Below are 18,870 nucleotides of genomic sequence, written 5' to 3'. Positions count from 1 at the left end.
AAAATGCAGAGCAGAGGGGGTGAAGGGTTGGCTGGGGGTGGTGATACATAGGTGGGGGGGGGGGGGGGTAGGGAAAGATGAAATGATAAATGTTTTGCTAATGTGTTAATCTTTTAAAGAGAATGTTTGTACAAGTTGTTTATCTGAAAAATCAATAAATATTGAAATAAAAAAAAAAATCTGCCTCTCCAGATTCCTGTCTCTTCTTTTCCTCCGCCAGCGCAACGCACACACGTGTTATTTCTTCTATTACTCTTCTATTATGGGCAGCACAGTGGCTAAATGGTTATCACTTCTGCCTGGCAGTACTCATATTATTGGTTTGAATCCCAACCATGGCACCACCTGCCATGTTTGCATGTTCTCCCTGTGCCTGTGTGGTTTTCCTCCGGGTATTCCGGTTTCCTCCCACACTCCAAAGACATGCTGGTAGGTGAATTGGCTCCTGTCTAAATTAGCCCTAGTATGTGTATGTATGAATGTGAGTTAGGGTCCTTAGATTGTACGCCCCTTGAGGGTTAGGGACTGATGTGAATGTACAATATATATGTAAAGTGCTGTATAAATTGAAGGCGCTATATAAGTACCTGAAATAAATAAATAAATAAATAAATACTCTGTAAAGACTGAGCCAACTGGTCTGCGACACAGGAGAGTGCAAGTTAGAACATATCAGAACACGCCCGAGTGTGAATGGCTGTGAGACTCACCACCATAGAATTATTATTATTCCAGGCATTAAATTGTCACACCTTTTATATATATTTTATATATGTATTGAAAATGTACTGTTTTTTTTCTTCTTTTTAGCTGATTTCTTCATATCTGGTGCTTGCAACTTAATTTTCCAAACAAGGTCCGCATGAGATATTTTAAACACATACAGTATACATATATATTTTAGCCTTTGTTTGTTAGCATGGTTTTTGAGGGTTTTTTTTTTTTTGTCTTTTGGGATATTGTCTCAAAGCAACGACATTTGTATCTTTACAATATTTATCATAGATGCAGCATTCATTAGTTATTTCTCCCATGAGAGGTAAATCCCTCAGCATTCTTCTTTCTAGAATATAAATACACCTTTAAATTATCCGCTGTAATGTTTTGCATTTGATGCTGCCTGAAGGAAATATGACCAGCAAAACCAAGGCTTCTGTTGGTGGTAAATGTAAATACAATACAGAATCAAAGGAGGACTGGAAAGTATAGAGTAAGTATGTAGCCTCCCTAGCAGTCTGATTGTGTCCATATTTCTGTGCTCAAAGTGGTACATTTTTTTGCATGGAAATATGTTGTTTTTTTATTGTATTCCTGTAATTCTTAGGAATAACTCACTGAAATCTGTCCGAACAAGTGTCTAGTAAACATCCCGGGGATGATAAAACTTGAAACACGAAATCATAAATTATAATATAATAAATAATCATAAAATAATAATAATATTAAATGTAATTCAATAATATAATCAAACCAAAAACACTGAAATGTGAAATAGAGCGCCAAGTTCTCACATCGCTGAGCTCAGTCGCAGAATCATTTTCTGTGTCTGATGATGAATTTCCCCCACGAATCATTATCACTCAATTCTGCAAGTGGTTCTGATTTACTATCGCTGTTCTCTAGCCGCTCTAAAACCGCTTTTGACCTAAAGGGACGCTTTTTGGACGCCATGGACGTTTCTCAGTTTCCAGGCAGAAAGAACAGTAAAAATGCAGGCAGGGCGCCAGACAAAGCACTCGGGACACAATGTATGTGAAATGGTTTGATACAGGAATGTTATACTATGTGATTTTAGTGATTTTAGTGAATGTCACTTTTAAAATGTTCAAATTTCCCGCCAGTTCCATCCCCCGTACATCCCGATGTTGCAGGGAATGGAACCCAGAAGACAGATGCTGGCATCGGCCGGAGGACATTGCTGGGGACACTGCAGGGGGGACATCGCGGGAGTGCAGGACAAGGTAAGTGAAGAAGAAATCCCGGAGCAACGCTGCAGTGTATTCCCGAGTGTAGCTCAGGGTTACCGCTTGTGGTGCTGAAACTTTACCCCGAGCTACACTCAGGAATACCACCAGGGAGGTTAACTATGTGAGGTATGTGTTTCTATATCCATAACAGTTAAAGGGCATCACTCCTAAGAAAAGCTTTGGACTTGGAAGATTGTTATGAACCTTACTTGCTGTGGGTCTTTTAGTGTTTAGATAGGTGTTCCAATATGATATACGTGTAACTGGAAGCACTTTGAATGATTGCCTGCAGTGGTCAGACCCAAGGCATTTTGTGGTTACAGGTATGTAACCACTTCCAGTCCGGACACTTTTACCCCCTTCCTGCCCAGGCCAATTTTCAGCTTTCAGCACTATCACACTTTAAATGACAATTGCGCAGTCATGCAACACTGTACCCATATGAATTTTTTTGCATTTTTTGGTGGTATTCATTCACCATTGGGATTTATATTTTTTTTTGCTATATAAATGAGTAAAAAAATTTTTTTTAAAAAGTGTTTTTTTTATACAGTTTTGCAAATAAATAATTTTTCTTCATAAATCTTGGCCAACATGTATTGATCTATCTTTTTAGTAAAAAACAAATAACCTAAATTAGCTTATAACCAAAAATTATAATTTTTCAAAACTTTTTTTTATATTATTATTTATGGTTTTTTTTTATTAACAATTGTTATTGGTTTTCACACATATATATATATATATATATATATATATATATATATATATATTGTGTGTGTGTATATATATATATATATATATATATATAAAACAATATATGTATACAAACAGTAAATGAAAGAGGAACACAAGAGTAAGCAGGAGCACATCAATGGTGAAATCCGCATGGTTGCAAACATAATAACGTCACATAGCAACAGTGGGGAGGCCATTAGAACTGTACATTTGGAGACCATAGAAGTACAGTGTCACCATGGTGACACTGTACTACTTGCGGGGGCTGATGAAGATTTTTTTTTCTTTTTTTTACACTGATTGCTTTTACTGTTTACTGTTTCGTTTTTTCTTTTTCTTTTACGAAATCTACGTTAAGATACAATTCCAATTTTGGGCATCCTCTTCAACATGAATTCTATTTTTGGGGAGATATTGCCTAAGACTTTTTAGTATAAGGTTACTATAAAGAAGGCTGACTCTCCTATTCAGGAATCAGACTGGAAAAGAACACGGTGACACAAAGAGCGATTTCCTCAAAACAGGAAGGGTAGGAATCTGCAACAAAGATTGTTACATTTTTTGATCAGCCAGAAAGCATTTCCATTTTTTTCTTAAGACAATTAAGAAAAATGAAGTCATACTTTAAAGTGGCTGTAAACCTCAGACAAAGTATACCTCTCTATAGTATGTACTTGTCTCAATGCAGAGCACTAAGTGTCATTCTGTCTGCTGCCCCATTCCTCTGCTGTCAGCCTAAGTTGCTTCTGACAAATTTTCCTGACACCAAAAGAAAAATGGTGAAGGGGAGGGAGCTCCAGCACATAGCTTGTGTTTGACTGCCTCAGCTCTGTTCCTGTGTGCTCTGTAAAGAGGATGTGTCCTTTCTCTCCAATCAGCTCTCAGAGCTCTCCTTACTAAGCTCTGCCATGTGTATGTTCAGGTCTCTGCCCCTTTTTTCTGACAGCTCAGACAAGCTTTAAAAATTCTGTACTTTGAACTGATGTAGAGAAGAAAAGACTAGAAATGTACAGGTACGACTTATGTAGGAGGATTTATTTAATTTCACCTGAGGACAGTCATTTCACTGGGTATATGTAAGGGTTTACAACCACTTTAATGTTAGACATATTCTAACAAAATAATCTATAAAATGTATAATTCAATATGAAATATTACGGACACAAATACATGTTTGCTTTCTTGAAGTGCCCCTACCCAAAGGAATCATAAAAATGTACCCCTAAAGCTTCAGTTCCTACACTAGAACATGTCGCAGCATTTCTTTTTCCTTTTGCTTTGCTCCTGTACTATATCTGTATCAGAGGCGGACTGACAACTCATGGTACCCCCGGGCAACAGGGGATCATGGGGCCCCTGTGTCCTTGCCCAAACTTAAAAAAGCCTATGAAAAAGGTACCAGGGGCATCTCATGGGGCCCCTTGCTGACCCCGGGCCCTCGGGCAGTGCCTGAGTTTCCAAATGGTCAGTCCGCCCCTGATCTGTATACTGTTGCTTCTTGTGACATTGCAAGCAAGCTTGTAAAAATCTTGTAGGGGCAGCTTTTGAGAGCTTGGTTTCTATTAACATAGGCATGTCCCCCAGAACTACATCTCCCAAGAGCCCTTTATATAATTGCGGATGACTTACTAAAGGTCAATAGGCTTTTCACTTTGCAATGGAGTTTCCCCTTAGCTTAGTGAATGAAGTAAAGCTTTACTTTCTTCCATCAACCAATCATGTACGAGCAAACATGTTGTTTGTTCTTTTCCTTTTATATGATTTGAATGAATTGTCCTTGTATATGATTGGGTATTCTTTGCAAACCCCAATCAGTAAGCTCTGGGGAAAATTCCTTTGCAAAGAGAACAGCCTATTTGCCTTTGGTAACTCAACCCCTTTGTGTGAAGGCAATAGGCTCTTGGTTAAAACACAAAGAGAAATAGGTGCAGCGCTGAAAAAAAAAATATTATATTAAAGTGCAATACTCAAAATATTATTGATATGGAGATATTAAATACAAGTGATCACACAGAAGTGAATGAAGCACTGAAATGAGCTCAATTAAACAAGTGCGGCTGTGAAAGTCATTAAACAAAAAGTGTTCATATGATGGTGAAGGTCTGACAAACACTGGTCAGAAAATTGTGCTGCACATGAGTCCTATTGCACAGGTGGAATCCGATTATTCCATGTGACTTTTATCTGTGCAGGGAATTGATAAAAACGCGCACTCACCAGATGCGCATAGTAAAAGCGCAATGTGTTGAATCATATATTGACCAAGGATCTGCAGGAAGCCCCCTTTAAATGGACCAGACAGACAGCATGGGAAGAGATTCCCTACTCTGGATCTGAGACTGCTCTGCAACCGTTATCCAACTGGAGTCCTTTTGCAAAAATCTCCTATATTTATTCTTATGAATTATTTCCAAAAAGCAGGCTGGACCTGATTCCCCCATATCATGGATCGTTCACTCTACTCTGCCCAACGGCGATCCCTACTCAGAGCAGATAACAGTCTTTCCATCCGAGTGTGCCCGCAGCCCGATCCTGCTCCGTCTGTCCAGATTCTCTCTCCCCCACTCTCAGCCTCCCTCTGTTCTTATGGGCTCTTGGTAGACGCCATTCTGGTGGACATCAAGAGGAGCTGACCTCCCAGAAGCTGCCTCTGTAAGAGTTTTACAAGCCTACTGGTAATGTCAAAGGAAAAACTGGAAGCAACAGGAAGCCTTTAGTAAATCAACCCCAGTAAAGGGGTAATGGATTTTTGAGCTCTTGTAAAGGTAAAAATGGCAACAGTTATATAATTGCCTTTCAAAATCAGCAGCCGCAATGAGCACTTGAATTTGATGGACATTTTTTTCATCCTTATAGGCAAGCAGCACATGACAGGCTGGTACCATTGCTATTTGCAAGGCAAAGGTTTTGCACTGCCAGCCTTAGGCCCCTTTCACACATGCAGTCCATCTGAGTCTGCCTGTCCATTTTTCAGATGGACCCAATCAGACTCTCCATTCTCGTCTAGCCGGTTGTAAGTGGACTTGTGTTGCTACCTCTGATTTGATCTGATCTGGCAAAAACAAATGGAAGTGGATCCATTCCATTCCATCTGTCTGGATTGGATCGGAGGGCAGACTGTTGTAAATGGACAGCTGGTGAGTTTATATCTAATTTCCCAAAGAGCAGAGCTGGCCTTAAGTGGAGCGGACATGGATCTTTCATCTGGACATTCCTCTCAGCTCAGCAGGAGATAAGGGGTCAGATCCCCTGCTGAGAAAAACCCAATTCAGCAAGTGTGAAAGGGGACTAAAGTAGGAAGCTCTGTTAATGGCAGATCTCCAAGTAAGAATATTTGTAAAAAATTCACAAAAAATGACTTACTTAAGAAATCTGTATGCAGCGAGGCATGATGCCGAACATACTAAAAGATACATTTTAAATTTTAAGGTGTATAATATAAACTTGAATGGTAACTTTTCTCGTATGCTTCTTTTTTAGACTGATAAATATACCATTAACCCCCCTGGTGGTATTCCCGAGTGTAGCTCGGGGTAACGTTTCAGCACCACAAGCGGTAACCCCCCCCGAGCTACACTCAGGAATACACTGCAGCATTGCTCCGGGATCCCTTCTGCACTTACCTTGTCCTGCGCTCCCGCGATGTCCCCCCTGCAGCATCCCCGGCCATCTCCTCCGGCCGATGCCGGCATCTGTCTTCCGGGTTCTGTTCCCTGCGACGTCGGGACATACGGGGGATGGAACTGGCGGGAAATTCAAAAATGTAAAAAAGTGACATTCACTAAAATCACTAAAATCACATAGTATAACATTCCTGTATCAAATCATTTCACATACATTTTGTCCCGAGTGCTTTGTCCAGCGCCCTGCCTGCATTTTTACTGTTCTTTCTGCCTGGAAACTGAGAAACGTCCATGGCGTCCAAAAAGCGTCCCTTTAGGTCAGACGCGGTTTTAGACCGGCTAGAGAACAGCGATAGTAAATCAGAACCACTTGCAGAATTGAGTGATAATGATTGGTGGGGGAAATTCCTCATCAGACACTGAAAACGATTCTGCGACTTTGCTCAGTGATGTGCGAACTTGGCGCTAGATTTCACATTTCAGTGTTTTTGGTTTGATTATATTATTGAATTAAATTGATTATTATTATATTATTATTTTTATGTATTTATTATATTATAATTTATGATTTTGTGTTTCAAAATTTATCATACCCGGGATGTTTACTAGACTCTTGTTCAGACAGATTTCTCAAAGGGAACGTGCACAGCGCACGAAACGCGTCAGGATGTGCCCCCCAGATACCTTCAACTATTGCATGGCCATTGCTGGACGGCTGTGGACTCTTTGCTCACTTTGTAAGTGGTTTCTACTTATGTTTTTTATTCTACCAATAAAACCCTGCTACACTATCAAAGATTCTGGCCGGTGGCTCCTTTTCTTTCACTGAGGAAGCCCGGGCCCGCTTTTTTGAAGGTGGCTATATATATCCTGTGCTTCGGCTGGCTGATATTCCTGGTTAACACCTTATCTGGCTGCTGCTGCTGTCTGTGGATTTCCTATCTTTGCCTGTCCTGGGAGATATGACACCTAGTGGCAAGTTTGGAGATGACAACTACCCATCCAGTGACCTACTTCCAGAGTACTAGGAGTAGGTCTTAATTACTCCATGCTTCATTTGCATATATATCCGGTTAGTGCAATCTACTCTCAGTGTATTACCACAAGAGTCACGAACATTACAGTCTTCCAGACGTTGATATATCACAGAAGTCACGTTAATACGTTATGTTAACCTAGAAGCTTCATAATCTATCGGACTTTTAGCAATGGGGATTTTACTCATTTATCTTTAGCGCTGCATATTTTTACCATTGAAGAGCAAGCAGCTGCTCAGGGACATGCATTCGCCATGATGCTTTGCTTCATGGCCACAAAAAAAAATTAAATGGCATGTCACATTTAGCGAGCGACACTGCCACAGATCGTGATCTATTTCTAAGTGAATGAGGATGCACCACAATTGCCCTGCAACCAAGTGCAATGTAACCTATCACCTCCTGACTGCCTGTCAACCACCTCTGAATAGTGACTAGAGATGAGCGAATTATTCAAAAAATCGATTCGGCCGATTCGCCGAATTTGCGGGAGAAATTCGATTCGATGCGAATTTATTCGCTGCGAATTTAACTTATAAAAAGGGTTTCTAGGCTTCAGAGAGCCTTTATATTAGTGCAGAACACTGTACCTTTAATTTAAATGCCCTTGGAGATGAGGAAGGAGAAGGAGAAGGAGAAGGAGAAGGATGAGAAGAAGGAGAAGGAGAAGGATGAGAAGAAGGAGAAGGATGAGAAGAAGGAGAAGGATGAGAAGAAGGAGAAGGATGAGAAGAAGGAGAAGGAGAAGGATGAGAAGAAGGAGAAGGAGAAGGATGAGAAGAAGAAGAAGAATGAAAAGAAGAATGAGAAGAATGAAAAGATTCTTCTTATTCTTCTTTTCATTCTTCTTTTCATTCTTCTTCTTCTTTTCATTCTTCTTCTTTTCATTCTTCTTTTCATTCTTCTCATTCTTCTTTTCATTCTTCTCATTCTTCTTCTCATTCTTCTTTTCATTCTTCTTCTCATTCTTCTTTTCATTCTTCTTCTTCTTTTCATTCTTCTTTTCATTCTTCTTCTCATTCTTCTTTTCATTCTTCTTCTTTTCATTCTTCTTTTCATTCTTCTTCTTCTTCTTTTCATTCTTCTTCTTCTTCTTCTTTTCATTCTTCTTTTCATTCTTCTCATTCTTCTTTTCATTCTTCTCATTCTTCTTCTCATTCTTCTTTTCATTCTTCTTCTCATTCTTCTTTTCATTCTTCTTCTTCTTTTCATTCTTCTTTTCATTCTTCTCATTCTTCTTTTCATTCTTCTTTTCATTCTTCTTTTCATGAAGAAGAAAAGAAGAATGAGAAGAATGAAAAGAAGAATGAAAAGAAGAAGAAGAAGAATGAAAAGAAGAATGAGAAGAAGAATGAAAAGAAGAATGAAAAGAAGAATGAGAAGAATGAAAAGAAGAAGGAAAAAAAGAATGAAAAGAAGAAGAAGAAGAATGAAAAGAAGAAGAAGAATGAAAAGAAGAATGAAAAGAAGAAGAAGAATGAAAAGAAGAAGAAAAAGAATGAAAAGAAGAATGAAAAGAAGAAGAAGAATGAAAAGAAGAAGAAGAAGAATGAAAAGAAGAAGAATGAAAAGAAAAAGAAGAAGAATGAAAAGATGAATGAAAAGAAGAAGAAGAATGAAAAGAAATAGAAGAAGAATGAAAAGAAGAATGAGAAGAATGAAAAGAAGAATGAAAAGAAGAAGAAGAAGAATGAAAAGAAGAAGAAGAATGAAAAGAAGAATGAAAAGAAGAAGAAGAATGAAAAGAAGAAGAAGAAGAATGAAAAGAAGAATGAGAAGAATGAAAAGATTCTTCTTCTTCTTCTTTTCATTCTTCTTTTCATTCTTCTTCTTCTTTTCATTCTTCTTCTTCTTCTTTTCATTCTTCTTTTCATTCTTCTTTTCATTCTTCTCATTCTTCTTCTCATTCTTCTTTTCATCCTTCTTCTCATTCTTCTTTTCATTCTTCTTCTTCTTTTCATTCTTCTTTTTATTCTTCTCATTCTTCTTTTCATTCTTCTTCTCATTCTTCTTTTCATCCTTCTTCTCATTCTTCTTTTCATTCTTCTTCTTCTTTTCATTCTTCTTTTTATTCTTCTCATTCTTCTTTTCATTCTTCTTCTCATTCTTCTTTTCATTCTTCTTTTCATTCTTCTCATTCTTCTTTTCATGAAGAAGAAAAGAAGAATGAGAAGAATGAAAAGAAAAAGAAGAATGAAAAGAAATAGAAGAAGAATGAAAAGAAGAATGAGAAGAATGAAAAGAAGAATGAAAAGAAGAAGAAGAAGAATGAAAAGAAGAAGAAGAATGAAAAGAAGAATGAAAAGAAGAAGAAGAATGAAAAGAAGAAGAAGAAGAATGAAAAGAAGAATGAGAAGAATGAAAAGATTCTTCTTCTTCTTCTTTTCATTCTTCTTTTCATTCTTCTTCTTCTTTTCATTCTTCTTCTTCTTCTTTTCATTCTTCTTTTCATTCTTCTTTTCATTCTTCTCATTCTTCTTCTCATTCTTCTTTTCATCCTTCTTCTCATTCTTCTTTTCATTCTTCTTCTTCTTTTCATTCTTCTTTTTATTCTTCTCATTCTTCTTTTCATTCTTCTTCTCATTCTTCTTTTCATTCTTCTTTTCATTCTTCTCATTCTTCTTTTCATGAAGAAGAAAAGAAGAATGAGAAGAATGAAAAGAAGAATGAAAAGAAGAAGAATGAAAAGAAGAATGAGAAGAAGAATGAAAAGAAGAATGAAAAGAAGAATGAGAAGAATGAAAAGAAGAAGAAGAATGAAAAGAAGAAGAAGAAGAATGAAAAGAAGAATGAAAATAAGAAGAAGAATGAAAAGAAGAAGAAGAAAAAGAATGAAAAGAAGAATGAAAAGAAGAATGAGAAGAATGAAAAGATTCTTCTTCTTCTTCTTCTTTTCATTCTTCTTTTCATTCTTCTTCTTTTCATTCTTCTTCTTCTTCTTTTCATTCTTCTTTTCATTCTTCTCATTCTTCTTTTCATTCTTCTCATTCTTCTTCTCATTCTTCTTTTCATTCTTCTTCTCATTCTTCTTTTCATTCTTCTTCTTCTTTTCATTCTTCTTTTCATTCTTCCCATTCTTCTTTTCATTCTTCTTCTCATTCTTCTTTTCATTCTTCTTCTTCTTTTCATTCTTCTTCTCATTCTTCTTTTCATGAAGAAGAAAAGAAGAATGAGAAGAATGAAAAGAAGAATGAAAAGAAGAAGAATGAAAAGAAGAATGAGAAGAAGAATGAAAAGAAGAATGAAAAGAAGAATGAGAAGAATGAAAAGAAGAATGAAAAGAAGAAGAAGAAGAATGAAAAGAAGAAGAAGAATGAAAAGAAGAATGAAAAGAAGAAGAAGAATGAAAAGAAGAAGAAGAAGAATGAAAAGAAGAATGAAAAGAAGAACAAGAATGAAAAGAAGAAGAAGAAGAATGAAAAGAAGAATGAGAAGAATGAAAAGAAGAAGAAGAATGAAAAGAAGAATGAAAAGAAGAAGAAGAATGAAAAGAAGTAGAAGAAGAATGAAAAGAAGAATGAGAAGAATGAAAAGATTCTTCTTCTTCTTCTTCTTTTCATTCTTCTTTTCATTCTTCTTCTTTTCATTCTTCTTTTCATTCTTCTCATTCTTCTTTTCATTCTTCTCATTCTTCTTCTCATTCTTCTTTTCATTCTTCTTCTCATTCTTCTTTTCATTCTTCTTCTTCTTTTCATTCTTCTTTTCATTCTTCCCATTCTTCTTTTCATTCTTCTTTTCATTCTTCTTCTCATTCTTCTTTTCATTCTTCTTCTTCTTTTCATTCTTCTTTTCATTCTTCTTCTCATTCTTCTTTTCATGAAGAAGAAAAGAAGAATGAGAAGAATGAAAAGAAGAATGAAAAGAAGAAGAATGAAAAGAAGAATGAAAAGAAGAATGAGAAGAATGAAAAGAAGAATGAAAAGAAGAAGAAGAAGAATGAAAAGAAGAAGAAGAATGAAAAGAAGAATGAAAAGAAGAAGAAGAATGAAAAGAAGAAGAAGAAGAATGAAAAGAAGAATGAAAAGAAGAACAAGAATGAAAAGAAGAAGAAGAAGAATGAAAAGAAGAATGAGAAGAATGAAAAGAAGAAGAAGAATGAAAAGAAGTAGAAGAAGAATGAAAAGAAGAATGAGAAGAATGAAAAGATTCTTCTTCTTTTCATTCTTCTTTTCATTCTTCTTCTTCTTTTCATTCTTCTTCTTCTTCTTTTCATTCTTCTTTTCATTCTTCTCATTCTTCTTTTGATTCTTCTCATTCTTCTTCTCATTCTTCTTTTCATTCTTCTTCTCATTCTTCTTTTTATTCTTCTTCTTCTTTTCATTCTTCTTTTCATTCTTCTCATTCTTCTTTTCATTCTTCTTTTCATTCTTCTTCTCATTCTTCTTTTCATTCTTCTTCTTCTTTTCATTCTTCTTCTTCTTCTTTTCATTCTTCTTCTTCTTCTTTTCATTCTTCTTTTCATTCTTCTCATTCTTCTTTTCATTCTTCTTCTCATTCTTCTTTTCATTCTTCTTCTTCTTTTCATTCTTCTCATTCTTCTTTTCATTCTTCTTTTCATTCTTCTTCTCATTCTTCTTTTCATGAAGAAGAAAAGAAGAATGAGAAGAATGAAAAGAAGAATGAAAAGAAGAAGAAGAATGAAAAGAAGAATGAGAAGAAGAATGAAAAGAAGAATGAGAAGAATGAAAAGAAGAATGAAAAGAAGAAGTATTCCAGTACAGCAAAAAGTGTATCTGCAGAGAGCTCCGCTATTTCTGACAGTTCTCTGACAGTTCCTTCACATTTACAGCGGTTGAAACATTGTATCTATTTCCGAATAAAAACATCTGTATCCTAAATGGAAACAAATAGATACAATGTTTCAACCGCTGTAAATGTGAAGGAACTGTCAGAGAACTGTCAGAAATAGCGGAGCTCTCTGCAGGGACACTTTTGCCGGCTGATCGGGAAAAATCCGATTCGCGCACCCGAAGTATGCTAATATTCGGATTCGCCGCGAATCGAATTTTTCCTGAAATTCGAAACGAATTCCACTTCGCCTGGTTCGATTCGCTCATCTCTAATAGTGACCTATCAAAGATAGTTTTCAGAGAGATGGCAAGAGCTGCCTCACATATGAATGAGCCGAAAGTGAGCATTGCTACTATAGAACAGGAAGAAATTTAATGAAGACACCCAGGGGTGGACTGACAACTCATGGGGCCCCGGGCAATAGGGGATCATGGGGCCCCTGTGTCCTTGCCCAAACTCAAAAAAGAAAATGAAAAAGGTACCAGGGCATCTCATGGGGCCCCCTACTGACCCCAGGCCCTTGGGCAGTGCCCGAGTTTCCAAATGGGCAGTCCGCCCCTGAAGACACCATATCTAAGGACTTGTAAGCTGCAATATATTACATTTTTATTCTCTGGTTTTAGATAAAATGTAGCTTCTTCCTAAACTGATGGAAAATTCTGATGACACCACTGGAAGCCCTCTGATTGAGAAGGGAGTCAGCGTGATGCTTCACTAATCTGCTGCTTGCACGTTTCCTTGGCCAACCACTGCATTTGCAGTCCTCAACATTGATGCAGTAAGACAACCTTGTGACCATCTTGCTGTGCTCAGTCTTACCATTGTTTGAATTGTTTTTACATTGATTTCAGTGACCTCAAGGTGACGGTGAACAATTATTCTGGGGCCATTATTGACTGTTAACTCCAAAGGCTGTAAGGGCCATTAAAGTGTCACCAATTTTGAATGTTCTTGTTTGCCGTATCACACGTGCACAACCAGGGGTGGACTGACAACTCATGGGGCCCCCGGGCAATAGGGGATCATGGGGCCCCTGTGTCCTTGCCCATACTCAAAAATTCCTATGAAAAAGGTACCAGGGGCATCTCATGGGGCCCTCTACTGACCCCGGGCCCTTGGGCAGTGCCCGAGTTTCCAAATGGCTAGTCCACCCCTGTGCACAACATTTTGAGCCATGACATAGTGGGGAGAATTACAAAAAATGTTGCACTCAGAATCTGGTGCAGCTGTGTATGCCAGCCAATCACCTTCTAGCTTCAGCTTTTTTCATTTAGGCTTTGGCAATAAGCCCTCACGCACACGGGGCGTTTAGATAATGCTGTGTAAAGTCACGTTAAAAACTTTTCTTTTCAGTTTTTCAGCTTTTTTTAGTGTTTTTTTCATTAGCATGTTGGGACATTTTGCCGCGATTAGTGGCATTTTCCCTAGTTTTTCCACCTTTGCATTTTTTAGCATTTTTTTTTACCAAAATAGCTATTTTCTGGTCAAAAAAAATCCCAAAACACCAGTTTGTGTCATTTTACTGCATTTTCCCCTCATTTTTTAGCGTTAGAGCATTTTTACAGAAACAAAAACTCAGCTAGATACCCACTAGTCCTGGGTTTTTTTTTCCAGCCAAAAAACGCCCCTGCCAAAAACATTGATTACAGTCTATGTGTGCATGGGCACATAGGATAACATGCTGGGGGGGGGGGGGGGTGTCACTGGCTGTAGAAAAAATCATCATAGGCCAAAAACAGCCGCTGTAAAAACGTCCCGTGTGCATGAGGGTGAAATCCTGGAAGCTGATTAGTGTCTATGCACAACTGCACCAGAATGTGCACTGGTTTTAGTAAATAACCTCCATTGGGCATCTATTTACTCAGCTCAAATTCACTATTTATATTTTACCAAAATGTGGGTATTTTATGTATTTTGTGCACTAAAATGAATTAATAGATAATAATTTATAAAGCATAGCCTAAAGACAATTTTTTTATTATCATAGTTTTTTGCCCTATCACAGGTGCTCAGAATTTTGAGGCTTGACATATTCGGTATCTAATTACTTGAATTAACCTAATCGTTTATATTTAAGAAGAGAAGTGGATATTTTATTGTGTTTGTATTACTAAAATTAATGTCAGTGAATTTTTATACTGAAAATATAGATTTGATAAACCTCAACGTGAGGATGAACAATTCTTCTGGGACCATTATTCACCATTAACTCTACAGGTTGTAAGGGCTGTTAAAGTGTCGCTTATAATTTTGAATGTTTTTTTGTCATATCAAGGGTGCACAACATTTATAAATATATAATTTTTTAAAGGTTTTATATACCCTTTTGGCTTCAACTGCACATTTTAAAGAGTTTGAAAAAAAAAAAAAAACTTGAAAATGGCTCCAGCCACAAAGGGACTAAAGCTGAAGGGCAGATGCATCAAATATTTTTTTTTTTTTTTTTTTTTTTTTTTATAGTATATTCCCATCCTATCTTCCTGCATATAGTAAGATCTTTCCATTCTACTTATCTGATTTACTCTGTTGATCCAATCCTCCTCCTTCGGCACCTCTGTTTTTTGCCAGAACTTGGGTATCAACCCCTTTGCAGCGTTTAGATAGTACCATATGCCTGATTCTTTATATTTATTTACTGAGATCCCAGCATTATGTAGAAGACACATCGTTGGGTCCAGCCCTATGTCATTTCCAGTTATTATTTCTATTGAGTTCACTATTGTCTTCCAGAAAGCCTGAATTTTCGGACATTGCCACCATATGTGAAACACCGTGCCCTCCTCCCCGCAACCTCTCCAACACATTTTAGAATTCTCCCTCCTCATCTTGTGCTCAATACTCGGTGTAATATGCCATCGTGTCAAACATTTATAATTAATCTCCACGTCTCTCATACAAACATTCTCGTGTATCAATCTATACATCTTGTTCTGTTGGTCCTCATCCAACACCACCTCCATATCTCTTTCCCATTTCGTTATAAAAATTAACTTTGTGTCTGTGTCTAATTCTGTGAGTATTCTATAAACTTTAGCAATACCGTGTTTCCCATCTCTACGTGTTTCTAACAACCTTTCAAACCTATTCCAATCCTTTTTTAATCTCAGGGGTTTTGGTAGTTTTCCAATAAAACATTTTAACTGATGATATTTCCACTCGTCTATTCCAATAAAACTTTCTCCCTTCTTCTCTTTTAATTCTTTAAATGGTCTCAATTCCCCCTCATCCAATACATCTCTCAGTTGGATATCTTCCCTTTTAAACCATCTACCTGATATCTCATCCTTTCCTGGGGGGAAATAATCGGAGTTTACGAGAGGCATTAATATAGAATTGAATTCCCATTTCCTATTTTTGTGTAAATTATCCCATTCCCTTAAGACATTTAAGGTGTAAATACTTGTGCTTTCTTTAATTCTTCTAAAATGTGCTGGGACCCATATCATCTTACTCAGACTAATCCCACTCAATTCGTTTTCAATTTGTACCCAACTCTTCCCCTTGTGGTTGAATGTCCAATCATAAATTCTTGCTAAAATTACTGCTTTATAGTATCTCTTGACATCAGGTAATCCCATTCCCCCTTTCTCTTTAGTTCTACTCAATATTTCGTATGCTATTCTTGGTTTTTTATTCCTCCAAATATATCTTATTAACATTTTTTTCATTATCTTAAAAAAGGCCTCTGGGAGTTTAATTGGGACCATTTGGAATCTATACAGTATTTTAGGTATGATTACCATTTTAACTAGGTTTATACGTCCTATCCATGATGGGTTTCCTCCTTCTAATATTTTTAGTTCTTCCTTGGTCTCATTTAATAAAGAAATATAATTTAATCTATACAGCTGTTTATATGAGATAGCCAGTTTTATTCCTAGGTATTTTAAATCTTTTTCTCTCCATGTAAAGGGGAACTCTTTTTGTAGCTTTTCCTATTCACTCTTTGGTACATTAATGTTCAAGATCTCTGTTTTTGTTGGATTAATTTTTAAATTTGATAAATCGCCATATTCCTTCAAGATCTTTATTATATTAGGTAATGTTATTCGAGGGTTGTCTACATAAAACAATAGGTCGTCCGCGAAGGCCGCAACTTTATGTTCTATATTTCCTATCTGGATTCCCTTTACCGCTCCACTATTTCTTATCGTAGACAGGAGGGGTTCCAATGACAGAACAAACAGCAAGGGGGACAGTGGGCAGCCCTGTCTTGTTCCATTGGACATTCCAATGGATTCCGACCTCTCCCCATTTACCGTGATAATTGCGGTGGGCTCTCTATATAGTTTACCTATCCACTCCCGCATTCTCTCTCCAATCCCCAACACTTCTAAGTTGTCCATCATGAAGGCCCAGTCCACTCTATCGAACGCCTTCTCGGCATCAATCGACAGTAGTACCACCGGGGCCTTCCCTTTTCTACTTTTCTGAATGAGCATCAGAGTTCTCAACCCATTGTCTCTACCCTCTCTCCCTGGGACAAAGCCCACCTGATCTCCGTGAATCCATTCAGGCATTAGATCTTTCAGCCTATTTGCTAGGACCTTTGCGTACAACTTAGTATCGATGTTCAATAGTGAAATTGGTCTATAACTAGAACACTGGGAAGGGTCTTTTCCCTCCTTTTGAATGAGTACAACATGGGCCTGAAGAGATTCTCCTCTACCCTCCATCCCTCCTCCCAGTTCATTCATATACTTCTTCAGCTTAGGTAACAATATTTCACTGTATTTTTTATAGTACTTAACTGTATACCCATCCGGGCCTGGACTTTTTCCACCCCCTGTACTTTTTAATGCTACTTTTATTTCATCCTGGGAAATTTCCGCATCCAGGGCATTCAATTGTATTTCACTTAACTTTGGTAATCCTGCATTTTTTAAATATATCATCCTTTTTTCATTAATATCCTTTACATTTTCCTTTAAAGGGCCATGGGGGCTAATATTATACAGTTTTCTATAGTATTCCGTGAATACTTTAATAATCCCTTTGGTTGAATAAACCAATTCTCCTTTAGAATTTTTTATCCTTTCTATATAGTTTCTATTTTTCTTTTTATTCAGAGCTCTCATTAAATATTTTCCTGGTCTGTCGCCCCATCTATATCTTTCATTTAGTACTTTGTTATATACTCTTCTCCTCTCTTCGTCCATCAATCTCTCTAATTCATCTTTTTTATCCATTAACTTCTGTCTTATTTCTCTTGTTATTTTCTTCTTTTGTATCTGCTCTAGATCCAGGATTTCTTTTAGGAGCCCACTAACCCTCTCTCTTCTTTCTCTTTTCTTCCTTGCTCCCATCGCAATCAGGATACCTCTTATATATGCCTTGTGACTTTCCCAAACTGTGGCTGTTGATACTTCCTCTGTCTCATTCTCCTTAAAATATAGCTTGATCTCTTCCCCAATCTTCTGAGCTATGTCCTCATCCAAAAGAAGGGCCTCATTTAACCTCCATCCTAAACCTCCCGTCCACCGTCTTCCCCATCCCATTTTCATTGTGACAGGGGCATGATCCGAGAACGTACTCATCTCTATTTCTATTTTAACCAATAGCTCTATGAGTTGATGATTTATCAAAATATAATCCAACCTCGAATATATCTCATGTGCCTTAGAGAAGAAGGTGTAGTCTCTGTCTCTCATATGCATTATTCTCCAAGTGTCCACCAGCTGGTACTCGTGGATCGCCTTCTTCAAAGCTCTCAGAGACCCACCCCCCTCTCTCCGCACAGGGGAGGTTGCATCCTTTTGGGGATCCATGCAGAGATTTAAGTCTCCTGCTACTATCAAATGCCCTTTTTTAAAGTCCATCAGTTTTTTCAACAGCCCCTTCAAGTAGATCTCCGGCTTTTTGTTGGGGCAATATATATTGGCTAAAGTACACTCGATTCCCTGTAATTTACCTTTCAAAAATAGGAATCTCCCCTCCGGATCAGTTCTTCTATCCTCCAGCTCGAATCTCATGTTCTTTGCCAACCCTATTGCCACCCCTTTTGCTCTTTTAATTGGGGAGTCAGCATAATACCATGTTGGATAATATTTTGATTTTAATTTCACATTTGACTCTATCTCAAAATGTGTTTCCTGTAAAAATACAACTGACGATGCCCTGTGGTGTAGCTCTTTAAACAACTTAAATCTTTTCCCAGGACAGTTCAACCCATTCACATTATATGTTATAACCTGTATTTCTTCCATCCTTCTTAAATCTGTCTATCTTTCTTCTAATAAACCTCTTTCTATTAGGCCCTTCTATCGTGCAACATTTTAACCCCACCTCCCCTCCCCCCTCATCCTCCCACCCGACCCCCATCTCCCACTCCCCCTCCCTCCCCCCCTCTCTTTTTTTTCCCCTACCCGTTTTTAGGCTTATAAACTGCCTACAAATCATTTGTGGATCTATTTCCACCTTTGATTTAAGACTTAGGGCGTAAGCTCCGCCCATGGACGGCTCTCCTCTCCTCCGACCCCCCCAGATCTCTTCTCTCTAACGTCCAGGCTCAAGAAGAATCTTAACTTCCCTCCCTTCACCAGAATGTTCTGAGGGACCTCAACATCCGGAGGGGAGAGATCAGGGGCGAGAGACGGAAGCAGGAGAGAGAGAAAAAAAAAAAAAAAAACACATAATTTCTACTTAATTCTCCCTCCCCAACCCCAAAATCTCCCTCCCCCTCCCCCCGACCCGCTGCCAGTCCTCTTTCCTCGT

The sequence above is a fragment of the Staurois parvus genome, unplaced genomic scaffold (assembly GCF_062004578.1).
Source record: "Staurois parvus isolate SC_StPar_1 unplaced genomic scaffold, SC_StPar_1.0 ptg000470l, whole genome shotgun sequence".
In the NCBI taxonomy this organism is placed as follows: Eukaryota; Metazoa; Chordata; class Amphibia; order Anura; family Ranidae; genus Staurois; species Staurois parvus.
This window is presented reverse-complemented; position numbering follows the sequence as displayed.